This window comes from Canis lupus, chromosome 9 (assembly GCF_048164855.1).
Source record: "Canis lupus baileyi chromosome 9, mCanLup2.hap1, whole genome shotgun sequence".
Lineage (NCBI taxonomy): Eukaryota > Metazoa > Chordata > Mammalia > Carnivora > Canidae > Canis > Canis lupus.
This window is the reverse complement of record NC_132846.1, coordinates 20444949-20458164: the sequence shown is the minus strand read 5'-3', so window position 1 is coordinate 20458164 and position 13216 is coordinate 20444949.

Genomic DNA, 13216 nt, shown 5'->3' with positions numbered 1-13216 from the left:
TAATACAGAATTGGTGCTTTGTTAGTATTATAAGCATTGGGTTATTTTGAAGACTCACAAGATATTTTAATGTCTTACCAATTAAGATAAGAAAAAATACATGCACATATATACACACACATATATGTGAATTTACATACTTTTCTAAAGAAATAGTTCCTGCAAAAATGTTCTCATAAAATTCTAAATATATATTTCAATAAGCATAACTATTCTCTCAATACTTTCATTTAGTATATATAGTATTTTATATAACTTAATGATGGTAATAAATAAAAAATAAATTTAAAGATCAAAGATAGACTAGATATTTCTTCAGAAATCAGTTCTTGTACAGAAAAGTTTAAGATGCTTCAAAGTAGAAAACTAGTTATCTAGAAAGCCTTGAATTCATATCTATTTCATGATTTATATGCATATTTTTGTTTATTGCTTGTTAATATGTTCATCCAATGACTGTTCTAAATTCAACAAGTAAATATTTGTTAGCTTTGGTTTAACAAAAGGTCAGTTAAAAACTCACAGCCATCAGTTTTTTATTGTCATACTTGAGAATCCTTAGTCTAAATGGCTTCCACCTCCAATAAATTTCAGCTATCTACATGACATAACCTTAAACTGTCACTCTGTAAGAAGCTGTTCCACTCCTAAGGTGATACTCAGATACTCAAAGAAAGATTCTCTTTCCTTCACGTCCCTGGACTTCCATAGTTTCTAGTTTTACAAAGTCAACCAAAACCTCACATTTCACTTAGTTCACCAGTTCCCTTCTACTACTCTAATTAGCATTGATTACAGTCTAGCAAATCAGCATCCCCTGCACCTTTCCCCCAAACTCCCTCATTTCTCTCTCCTTATTAAGCAACGATGGAGAACACTTCCTTACCTGCCATACTACTTGCTATTGGGTATTGCTAGGAAGTTGATGTCCTATGAAATGGTATTCACATCCCACAAAATAATTTTAAAATGTTTGTCAATCCACTGATCTATATTTCTTGGATGGCTATTTGTTCTCTCCCCTGAATTCCTCACATTTTTCTTACAGCAAGATAATCTTAGTTCATGCTGTACAACTCCTCTTTTCAGCATTTCACTGAGGAGATAGCTCTTGAGGGAACACAACTCATTTGAAGACTTGAAGTTTCTGTTTATAAATGTGCTTATAGAAGCAGTCTCTATCAGCAGTGTCTCCATAGGCTGTGCTTCCCTGCATGTCATTCTGCAGAGTACTAACCTCCAGCTTCACTTGTTAATTTCTGAAATATATGATTTCAGCACTCTATTGAATTCTTTCTTATTCTCCCTTACCTGTGGGGATGTCTAAGGAGCTGTGGTGGACACATCATTTCCTCATTGAGACTTAGGAGAAAACAGACACAGTTCTCAATAATGCTATTCTCTTTTGTGTGTTTGCAATATTCACTAAACATTTTTTAAGCACTAGAGATTTTTGGTTTATTAATTAATCATTTCCATGTCCACTGATATTCTTAGTAAACATTGTGAGTGCTGTATTTAGTTACTTATCATTTTAAATGGAAGGGATATGTTCCTCTTATAAAAATTTTTTTGTGTTATAAAGCAGAGCAGATGTATTTTGTAATTCAGAGTCCTTTATTTTGTGTCTCAAATTACATTGATTTAGAAGTTAATTTGTTTATTCCATAAATACTTACTGAAAAAGGTGGTATATAATAACCACAAACATAAGTTTCAGAATTATAAAGACTTGGGTTTGATTTTCATCTCCCTTACTTAGTAGATATCTAACTTATGTAGGTTATATAGTCTCTTTGAGTTTCAGTTTTCATATCTGAAAAATGAAAGTAATGATTTTTATCTCATGAGACTATGAGAACTAAGTTAGAATGTCTAGGCTATAATGTATAATGTCTAAAACACAGTGGATGTTGAGTATCTTTTATTACCTATGTGAAATTCAGTTAGGATTAAAAGAATACTTAGAGGAAAATCTAAGCTGACAATAGCACAATTTTTACAATTGTATGAAGTTATACAATTTTATACTGTAGCAAATGCTATAACATCTTTTGAATGTAGTCTTTGATGAGTTGAAAAAATATATTATATAAACCGTAAAGCAAGTAGTAAAAGCAGGCAAAGATAATAAGCTAGTAATGAAGAAAAATGAATCATAAATAATATTCACTTCATCTAAGAGAATGTAGAACCAAAAATGGAAAGAAAAAGATTGAATAAGTAGAATGGAAGTGGATTCAAACACAACCAAAACAATACTCACATTAAAAGTAAATTAAACCTCAATTAAATATTGCAGCTAAAATAAAAGATTTTCAGGTTGGACAATAACAAAACAAGAAGCAACTATAAGTTGTCCGCAAGAAATGTATGTTAGATAAAAAAAGACATCAGTAGCTTACAGAAAAAAAAATTGAAAATATATGTCATACTAATACTGATAAAAAGAATGAAAACTGGTTATATTAATTTCAGGAAGGTGGATTTCAAAAAGAGAAAGAATATCATTAACATAAAGAGATACTTATAATAATAATTCAAGATGCAATTTAAAAAGAACATAAATAAAAAATAAAAAACCTATTAACAAAGTTGAAAGAAGTAAGTTATAAAAGAATGAAAAGATAAAGATAAAATAGACAAGGAATTGTCATCAGAGATCTCAACACTTGCTCTCAAACTTTGATAATTCAAATTGACAGAAAATCAGTAAGAACATAGTAAACCTGAACAATACTATCAATCAACTTTTTACAATATTTATAGAACACTCTAATCAACAACAGCAGGATGCACAATTATTCAAAGTGCAATATGATCATTTACCAAAACATACTATATTATGGGCTGTAAAACAAGTCTCTATAAAGAGCTATATCATATAAAGCATGCTTTTTTTATTACAATGAATGATATTATACATCAAAAACAAAAATACACCTTAAAAATGTTGACTGTTTTTAAACTAAATTTTTAAATTAACCTAAGTGTCAAAGGAAGAACAACAATTTCTATTCAAAAATATATGAACTGAATAAAAACAAAGTGCATAAAAGAAATAAACTGTGAGATGCAGCAAAAGCAGTGCTAAACAGAAATGGATAGCATTAAATACTAACATTAGAACAGAATAATAACCAGATTCCATTTTAAGAAAGTAATAATACAAGAAATACAAATTGAACACAAAGTAAACAGAAGAAAGGAAATAATAAAGACATCAGGTGTAACCAATAATAGAAGATAGAAAATGCCAGTGTTTTTCTCAGCACTATGGACAATTGGGGCTGAAGAATTATTTATTAGGTTGATTATATATTGTGGAATGTTTAGAAACATTCCTGCTTTACCACTATATGCCACTTTAAGTGTGACAATAAATAAATAAATAAATAAATAAATAAATAAATAAATAGCATCTCCAAGCATTCAGAAACACTATCAAATGTCCCTAATGATGCAAAATTGCCTCCCTTCTCTGTCATTGAGAACCACCACTCAAATCAGACCAAAACTAAATCAATCAATAAATAACCTTATTATCATTATCAAGGAAAGTGACATCACACATATGATAATTAAAGGATAATAAGTTAGTATCCAACACCAATTTATAACAATAAATTTGGTAAATTAAATAAAATTGAAGATCCCTTGCATGGCACCAACCATCAAAGCTCACACAAGAAAAAATAGATAACTCATTAACCTTATATCTGTAAAACAAACTGGAATTGTAGTTTAAAACAGACCTACAAAAATCTTTAGTCCCACATGGCTTCACTTGAGGATTCTTCCAAGCATAAAAGGAAGAAATCATACCAATTTCATATAAATTATTTCAGAAAATAAGAGATGAAACTATCACTAATGCATTCCGTGAGGAAGCATTAGTAAAAGTAAAAGTAAAGAAAAATCAAGAAAAGAAAACTACAGATAAAAATCCCTCATATATATAGATGTAATATCTTAACCAAATTTTAGCATATTGATCCAAAAATATAAAATAATAATATGTCATTACTAATTGAGGTTTATCCCAAGAATGCAAAATGCTATTTTTTTAACATACCAGAGTTTACTTTGTGACTATATGAATCTTTGTTAAGCTGACACCAAAGATGACTTCTTTCTTACTCTAAGAAAAACCCACTCCCTTTAAAAATTTTATTTCCTAATAAATACATTCTAAAATCTATCAACTTCTGGTCCAAGGAACAAAAACTGTGATATCATTATCAGATTGTTTCCCACAGAATCCTTTATATTTCAGTTAATAAGGGTCTGGGAGATTATGTACTGTGCCATACCCTCAAAGATATAACTTCTGATATTTAAAAGTAAAATTTCTGATTTCAAAGCCTAATTCCTCCATTGATTTACTATTTCTTTTTGTTTGAATTATGAAGCTGTTTGTTCCAGAATTACAATGCTAGACTACAATAAATTAGTAGGCAGTGTCAGCAAATTGAATGACATTAGCAAGTACAATTGTGTCAATAACTTTATGTCTTATTACAAAATAGCTAAAGGGACCATAAAGGAAAGGAGGGACTGAGTGGGGGGAAATTAAAGGGGAAGACAAATCATGAGAGACTCCTAACTCTGGGAAACAAACTAAGGGTTGCAAAAGGGGTGGTGGGTAGTGCGATGGGGTGACTGGGTGATGGGCATTAAGGAGGGCACATGGAGAGAGGCAGCAAGATGGCAGAGAAGTAAAGTCCCCAATCACCTGTCCCCACCAACTTACCTAGATGACTTTCAAATCATCCTGAACATCTACAAATTCGACCTGAGATTTAAAAAGAAAAGAACTGGAATGCTACAGAGAGAAGGGTTTGTGCTCCTAACAACTACAACTTGTTTTTAGCAACTCTACACTGAGGAAAATGACTAGAAAGAAGAACTCAAACAAACAAACAAAAAGAATCAGAAAGAGTACTATCTGCAACAGAGTTACAGAATTTGGATTACAATTCAATGTCAGAAATACAATTCAGAGGTAAAATTACAAAGCTACTGGTGGCTCTGGAAAAAAGCATAAAGGATTCAAGAGACTTCATTACTGCAGAATTTAGATCTAAACAGGCCGAAATTAAAAATTGATTAAATGAGATGCAACCCAAACTGGCGTCTTAACGAGGAGGGGTGATGAGGTAGAAGAAAGAGTGAGTGACATAGAAGACAAGTTTATGGCAAGGGAGGAATCTGAGGAAAAAAGAGAAATAACAATTAAAAGACCATGAGGAAAAGTTATGGGAAATAAATGACAGCCTGCCTCAGAAGGAAAAATCTACGTGTAACTGGGGTTCCGGGGGGGCCGAAAGGGACAGAGGACCAAGAAGCATATTTGAACAAATGCTAGCTGAGAACTTCCCTAATTTGGGGAGGGAAACAGGCATTCAGATCCAGAAGATAGAGAGATCTCCCACTAAAATCAATAAAAACCATTCAACAACTCGAGATTTAATAGTGAAACTTGTAAATTCCAAAGATAAAGAGAAAACCCTTAAAGCAATGAAAGACAAGAGATTCTTAACTTATATGAGGAGAAATATCAGATTAACAGCAGACCTCTCCACAGACACCTGGCAGGCCAGAAACGGCTGGCAGGATATATTCAGGGTCCTAAATGAGAAGAACCTGCAGCCAAGAATACTTTATCCAGCAAGGCTCTCATTCAAAATGGAAGGAGAGATAAAGAGCTTCCAGGATAAGCAGAAACTGAAAGACTATGTGACCACAAAACAAACTCTCCAGAAATATTAACAGGGACCATGTAAAAGAAAGAGGAAGCCCAAAGAAATAATCCACAAAAAAAAGGGACTAAATAGGGATTGTAATGACACTAAATTCATATCTTTCAATAGTTACTCTGAACATGAATGGGCTAAATGATCCATCAAAAGATACAGAGTATCAGATTGGATAAAAGGCAAGACACATCTATTTGCTGTCTACAAGAGACTCATTTTAGACCTAAGGACACCACCAGGCTGAAAATGAAAGACGGGAAACTATTTACCATTCAAATGGTCCTCGAAAGAAAGCAGGGGTAGCAATCTTCATATCAGATAAATTAAAGTTTATCCCAAAGACTGTAGTAAGAGATGAAGAGGGACACTATATCATACTTGAAGGGTCTATCCAACAAGACCTAAGAATCATGAACATTTATGCCCCTAATGTGGGAGCTTCCAAGTCTATCAATCAATTAATAACTAAAGAGATACTTAGATAATAATTCACTTATAGTAGGAGACTTTAAGACAGCACTTTCTGCAAATGACAGATATTCTAAGCAGAACATCACCAAAGAAACAAGGGCTTTAAATGATACACTGGACCAGATGGATTTCACAGATATATACAGAACTTTCCATCTGAATGAAATTGAATGCACATTCTTCTCAAGTATGCATGGAACTTTCTCCAGAATAGCCCACATACTGGGTCACAAATCAGGTCTCTCTATCTTCTGGATCTGAATGCCTGTTTCCCTCCCCAAATTAGGGAAGTTCTCAGCTAGCATTTGTTCAAATATGCTTTTTGGTCCTCTGTCCCTTTCGGCCCCCCCTGGAACCCCAGTTACACGTAGATTTTTCCTTCTGAGGCAGGCTGTCATTTATTTCCCATAACCTGTCCTCATGGTCTTTTAATTGTTATTTCTCTTTTTTCCTCAGATTCTTCCCTTGCCATCAACTTGTCTTCTATGTCACTCACGCTTTCTTCCACAATTTCTTAACCCTAGCAATTAGGACATTCATTTTCTCTTGCATCTCACTGACTTTATTTTTAATTTCAGCATGTTTAGATCTAAATTCTGCAGTAACAAAGTCTCTAGAGTCCCTTATGCTTTTTTTTTTTTCCCAGAGCCACCAGTAGCTTTATAATTGCGCTTCTGAATTGGCTTTCTGACATCTAATTGAAATCCATATTCTGTAACTCTGTGATAGAGAGTACTCTTTCTGGTTCTTTCTTTTGTGGTGTATTCTTCCTTCTGATCATTTTGTTCAGGGCAGAGAGGATGTATGAGCAGGCTGAGTCAAAAATATCAACCACTACCAGAGTAAAATCCACCCTTGTTAGAAGCAAAACCTTTCTCTCTGTAGCATTCCCATTGTTCTCTCTTTAAATCTCAGGTTGAATTCGTAGATGTTCAAGATGTTTTGAAAGTTATCTTGTTAAGCTGGTGGGCCTACATGAGTTGAAGATCCCTACTCTTCTGCCATCTTGCCCTTCCTTACATTATGCAATTCTCTATTTTTAAAAATTCTTAACATTTGCTCTATGAGAATATATCTTTAGGTACAGATTCATATAATAAATGTATGTGTGTGAGTAGTAGCTTTTAAAGTATTTGCATATATAAGATTGTTATCTTAAGACAAAAAAGAATATGGACATAATTATTCAGGATTTTCTGGCAGTAATGTTTTTTAGAAATAAGTTATTTTAGGGTATAGATCCTTTACATCTTTGGTTAGGTTTATTCCTAGGTATCTTATGCTTTTGGGTGCAATTGTAAATGGGATTGACTCCTTAATTTCTCTTTCTTCAGTCTCATTGTTAGTGTATAGAAATGCCACTGATTTCTGGGCATTAATTTTGTATCCTGCCACGCTACCAAATTGCTGTATGAGTTCTAGCAATCTTGGGGTGGAGACTTTTGGGTTTTCTATGTAGAGTATCATGTCATTGGTGAAGAGGGAGAGTTTGACTTGTTCTTTGCTAATTTGAATGCCTTTAAGGTCTTTTTGTTGTCTGATTGCTGAGGCTAGGACTTCCAGTACTATGTTGAATAGCAGTGGTGAGAGTGGACATCCCTGTCTTGTTCCTGATCTTAGGGGAAAGGCTCCCAGTGCTTCCCCATTGAGAATGATATTTGCTGTGGGCTTTTCATAGATGGCTTTTAAGATGTTGAGGAATGTTCCCTCTATCCCTACACTCTGAATAGTTTTGATCAGAAATGGATGCTGTATTTTGTCAAATGCTTTCTCTGCATCTAATGAGAGGATCATATGGTTCTTGGTTTTTCTCTTGCTGATATGATGAATCACATTGTTTTACGGGTGTTGAACCAGCCTTGTGTCCCGGGGATAAATCCTAGTTGGTCATGGTGAATAATTTTCTTTGTACTGTTGGATCCTATTGACCAGTATCTTGTTGAGAATTTTTGCATCCATGTTCATCAGGGATATTGGTCTGTAATTCTTCTTTTTGGTGTGGTCTTTGTCTGGTTTTGGAATTAAGGTGATGCTGGCCTCATAGAACGAATTTGGAAGTACTCCATCTCTTTCTATCTTTCCAAACAGCTTTAGGAGAATAAGTATGGTTTCTTCTTTAAACGTTTGATAAAATTCCCCTGGGAAGCCATCTGGCCCTGGACACTTGTGTCTTGGGAGGTTTTTGATGACTGCTTCAATTTCCTCCCTGGTTATTGGCCTGTTCAGGTTTTCTATTTCTTCCTGTTCCAGTTTTGGTAGTTTGTGGCTTTCCAGGAATGCGTCCATTTCTTCTAGATTGCCTAATTTATTGGCGTATAGCTGTTCATAATATGTTTTTAAAATCGTTTGTATTTCCTTGGTGTTGGTAGTGATCTCTCCTTTCTCATTCATGATTTTATTAATTTGAGTCTTCTCTCTTCTTTTTAATAAGGCTGGCTAATGGTTTATCTATCTTATTAATTCTTTCAAAGAACCAACTCCTGGTTCTGTTGATCTGTTCCACAGTTCTTCTGGTCTCGATTTCGTTGAGTTCTGCTCGAATCTTTATTAACTCTCTTCTTCTGCTGGGTGTAGGATCTATTTGCTGTTTTTTCTCTAGCTCCTTTATGTGTAAGGTTAGCTTTTGTATTTGAGTTCTTTCCAGTTTTTGAATGGATGCTTGTATTGCGATGTATTTCCCCCTTAGGACTGCTTTTGCTGCATCCCAAAGATTTTGAACGGTTGTATCTTCATTCTCATTAGTTTCCATGAATCTTTTTAATTCATCCTTAATTTCCTGGTTGACCCTTTCATCTTTTATCAGGATGGTCCTTAACCTCCACGTGTTTGAGGTCCTTCCAAACTTCTTGTTGTGATTTAGTTCTAATTTCAAGGCATTATGGTCTGAGAATATGCAGGGGACGATCCCAATCTTTTGGTATCAGTTCAGACCCGATTTGTGACCCAGTATGTGGTCTATTCTGGAGAAAATTCCATGGTGCTGGGAAAATTGGACATCCACATGCAGAAGAATGAAACTAGACCACTCCCTTTCACCATACACAAAGATAAACTCAAAATGGATGAAAGATCTAAATGTGAGACAAGATTCCATCAAAATCCTAGAGAAGAACACAGGCAACACCCTTTTTGAACTCAGCCACAGTAACTTCTTGCAAGATACATCCATGAAGGCAAAAGAAACAAAAGCAAAAATGAACTATTGGGACTTCATCAAGATAAGAAGCTTTTGCACAGCAAAGGATACAGTCAACAAAACTAAAAGACAACCTACAGAATGGGAGAAGATATTTGCAAATGACATATCAGATAAAGGGCTAGTTTCCAAGATCTATAAAGAACTTATTAAACTCAACACCAAAGAAACAAACAATCCAATCATGAAATGGGCAAAAGACATGAAGAGAAATCTCACAGAGGAAGACATAGACATGGCCAACATGCACATGAGAAAATGCTCCGCATCACTTGCCATCAGGGAAATATAAATCAAAACCACAATGAGATACCACCTCATACCAGTGAGAATGGGGAAAATTAACAAGGCAGGAAACCACAAATGTTGGAGAGGATGCAGAGAAAAGGGAACCCTCTTACACTGTTGGTGGGAATGTGAACTGGTGCAGCCACTCTGGAAAACTGTGTGGAGGTTCCTCAAAGAGTTAAAAATAGACCTGCCCTAGACCCAGCAATTGTACTGTTGGGGATTTACCCCAAAGATACAGATGTAATGAAACGCCGGGACACCTGCACCCCGATGTTTATAGCAGCAATGGCCACAATAGCCAAACTGTGGAAGGAGCCCCGTTGTCCATCGAAAGATGAGTGGATAAAGAAGATGTGGTTTATGTATACAATGGAATATTACTCAGCTATTAGAAATGACAAATACCCACCATTTGCTTCAACGTGGATGGAACTGGAGGGTATTATGCTGAGTGAAGTAAGTCAATCGGAGAAGGACAAATATTATATGTTATCATTCATTTGGGGAATATAAATAATACTGAAAGGGAATATAAGGGAAGGGAGAAGAAATGCGTGGGAAATATCAGAAAGGGAGACAGAACGTAAAGACTGCTAACTCTGGGAAACGAACTAGGGGTGGTAGAAGGGGAGGAGGGTGGGGGGTGGGAGTGAATGGGTGACGGGCACTGGGGGTTTTTCTTTTTTTTTTTTTTTTTTTACTGGGGGTTTTTCTGTATGTTGGTAAATTGAACACCAATAAAAAATAAGTTAAAAAAATGAAATAAGTTATTTTAACTTTTAAGATGTTTATTTGGAAGTATTTTTAATCCCAATATATTACATATGCATGTATATGTCTTTTCCTGTTTTGTTATATTTGGAATAAGGATTAATGACTATAAATCATGCATTGTGGTCATTACCTTTTGGCCTGATTTTGCTCTTCTTATCTGTAGATTAAATCTCCTTCGGTATCCACATTCGTAGAGAGGAGGCTTAGTGTATATCCCCATGTTAAGCATATCAAGAACTCTGAAGAGACTTCTGAATTGTATCCTATTTGCAAGCTGGCAAGGTAGGCTGTTAGTGTTTCATGCAAGCTGACAGAAGACAGCAGACTCCTGGGTCAGAGGTAAAGTCTATTAAAATATAGGAGGTTGCAGGAGCTTCATGTTCGTGCCAGTTTCCCATGGCTCCCAGCTCCCTAGTGGGCCTGGATGAATGTATGCACATGTTTGGTTTGTGACATAGCAGGTGAACCCTGAAATTAGGAAATTCTAGTCTTTTATAATTGGATGCAAGCAAACCTGCCCAACATTTGCTCCAGAAAAAAAGAATTATTGTACTGTAACCATAGTAAACAAACCGACCCTCTGTAGCAAAGAAAAACTCTTTCTCCTAAGGTTGTTTGTGCTAAAACATCTTTGGCAAAGTAGTCTGCAGCAAAGGGATGTCAGTGCCTCTACTGACAAGGAGAAACATGACCATCCCATGGAGATCTACATTCCCACTGCAGATTTGCAACCAGTTTCATGTGGTTGCACAGGACAGAGACAAGACTTTCTTCTTTTCATATTTCCTGGTTTTGCAGCTCATCCATTTGGTTGGGAATGTGTAATCTCATATTTTAACTTTCTTTTACCTAGTGATACCTGTAAAGGATGAACTCCCCACATTTAAATTTCCCCGAATAAATCTCCCAATCATTTTTTTCTTTTTACATATCTATTAGAAAGTACATAAAGAAAAAGGGAGTGCTCTCAGTGAGAGTTGGGAAAATAATCCTTAAAAAACAAAACAAAACAAAACAAAACAAAAACTAGTAATTCAGGCCCTGTCCTAAAGGAATTGATTTTCTTATTTGCACATCCTTTGTACATTTTAACCATGTTAGATGCTCTGAGATAGCAACTTTCCACTGTTTTTCACTCTGATAATTTTACACTATTTACAATAGAGCAGCAAAGGTAGGGAAGTCATTCAAATAATAGGCTCAACTGTTAGTTTTAGTGAATTTTTATTTTATGTTTCTTCATGTGAATTTCAGTGGAGAGTTATAACAAGAAATATATTAGAACTACTACTTAGATCCATTTTACACAGGGATACTATCTGTAGATTTGTGTGTATGTGTGTATGAATTAGAGCAAATGTGCTCAGTAAAGCACATTAATAAAGGTGAAAGTCAAAATGAAACTAGATCATTTAGGCCCCCATCAAATAAAAAAAAAAGTTTTTAATTATCAAGGGCTTTTCACCACAATGAGTGAAGTGACAAACTTACTATATTACTATGTTCCTTTTAAAACATTAAAGATCGCAGAAAATCACACATATCCAGATTTCTTCTCTCAGACTACATTTCTCGAAAGAAGCACAGACACTTTTTTTCCCCCCAGGTTGGTAGCTCTAATTCTGAGCTTCAAATATCACATACTATTATGCAAAATTTAGGTCTTAAGCAGCAAACTGGAGGTAACTTTATTATAAATCTACTAAATCCTACCTGGTTACTATGTCTTAACAACATGATTTACCACACTTCTGAAAGATCCCAATAGGTGCCAGGGTACTGTGTACTTTCATGTAGAAGCTGGTTTATTTTTTCCCACCAGACTTATTTTAGGGACCATCTCAGAGTAATGAATTGTCCTGAGGTATAAATGATATACAATAAACTGAGCAGGGTTTAATTATACAATAGAAGTTATGGCATATTTATACACTCATAAAAGTATCACCACAATTGAAAAAATAAATACAATCATCATGTCCAGAAGTTTCTTCCTGACTCTTTATAATTATGCCAGCGCTTTCCCTGCTTGATCCACACTCCTCCCATCCAGAGACAGCCAATTATCAACTTTTTATCTTTATAAAATAGTTTTCTTTTTTCAAAAGCTTGCATAAATGTAATCCTACAGTATGTATTCTTTTTTCTGATCTGTTTCTGTTCACTCATTGTGGTTTTTCTATGTTGTGTATTTCCATTTCATTAATTTTTTTTGAGTAGCATTCCATTTTATAAATATACTATAATTTTTAAATCCATTTTTATCCAGTTTGGGGCTATTACAAATAAAACAGCTATGGACACTTATATACAAGTATAGACAAATGCTTTCCTTGGCATGGAATGGCTAGGTGATTATATGTATATCTTTAACCTTTCAAGAAACTGCAGTTTTATAAACCAATTGTATCATTTTACATCCCCACCAACAACGTATGATAATCCCAGTTCCTCCATTCTCTCAGCAACCCTTGGTATGGTCATTATTTTTATTCTCATTTGAGACTTTGCAGGAGTAACTCATGTTTTAATTTTATTTCCCCAATAACTTATGATCCAGAGAAACTTTTCATATCCCTATTGACCTTTCATATATCTGCTATAGTGAAGTGATCATTCAATTTTTTTGCCCATTTGTATCATTTGATTTTTTTTTATTGAATTGAAAGAGCTTTTTCCATACTCCTCTCAACATTCTTTCCACAATATGTGAGTTGCAAATTTT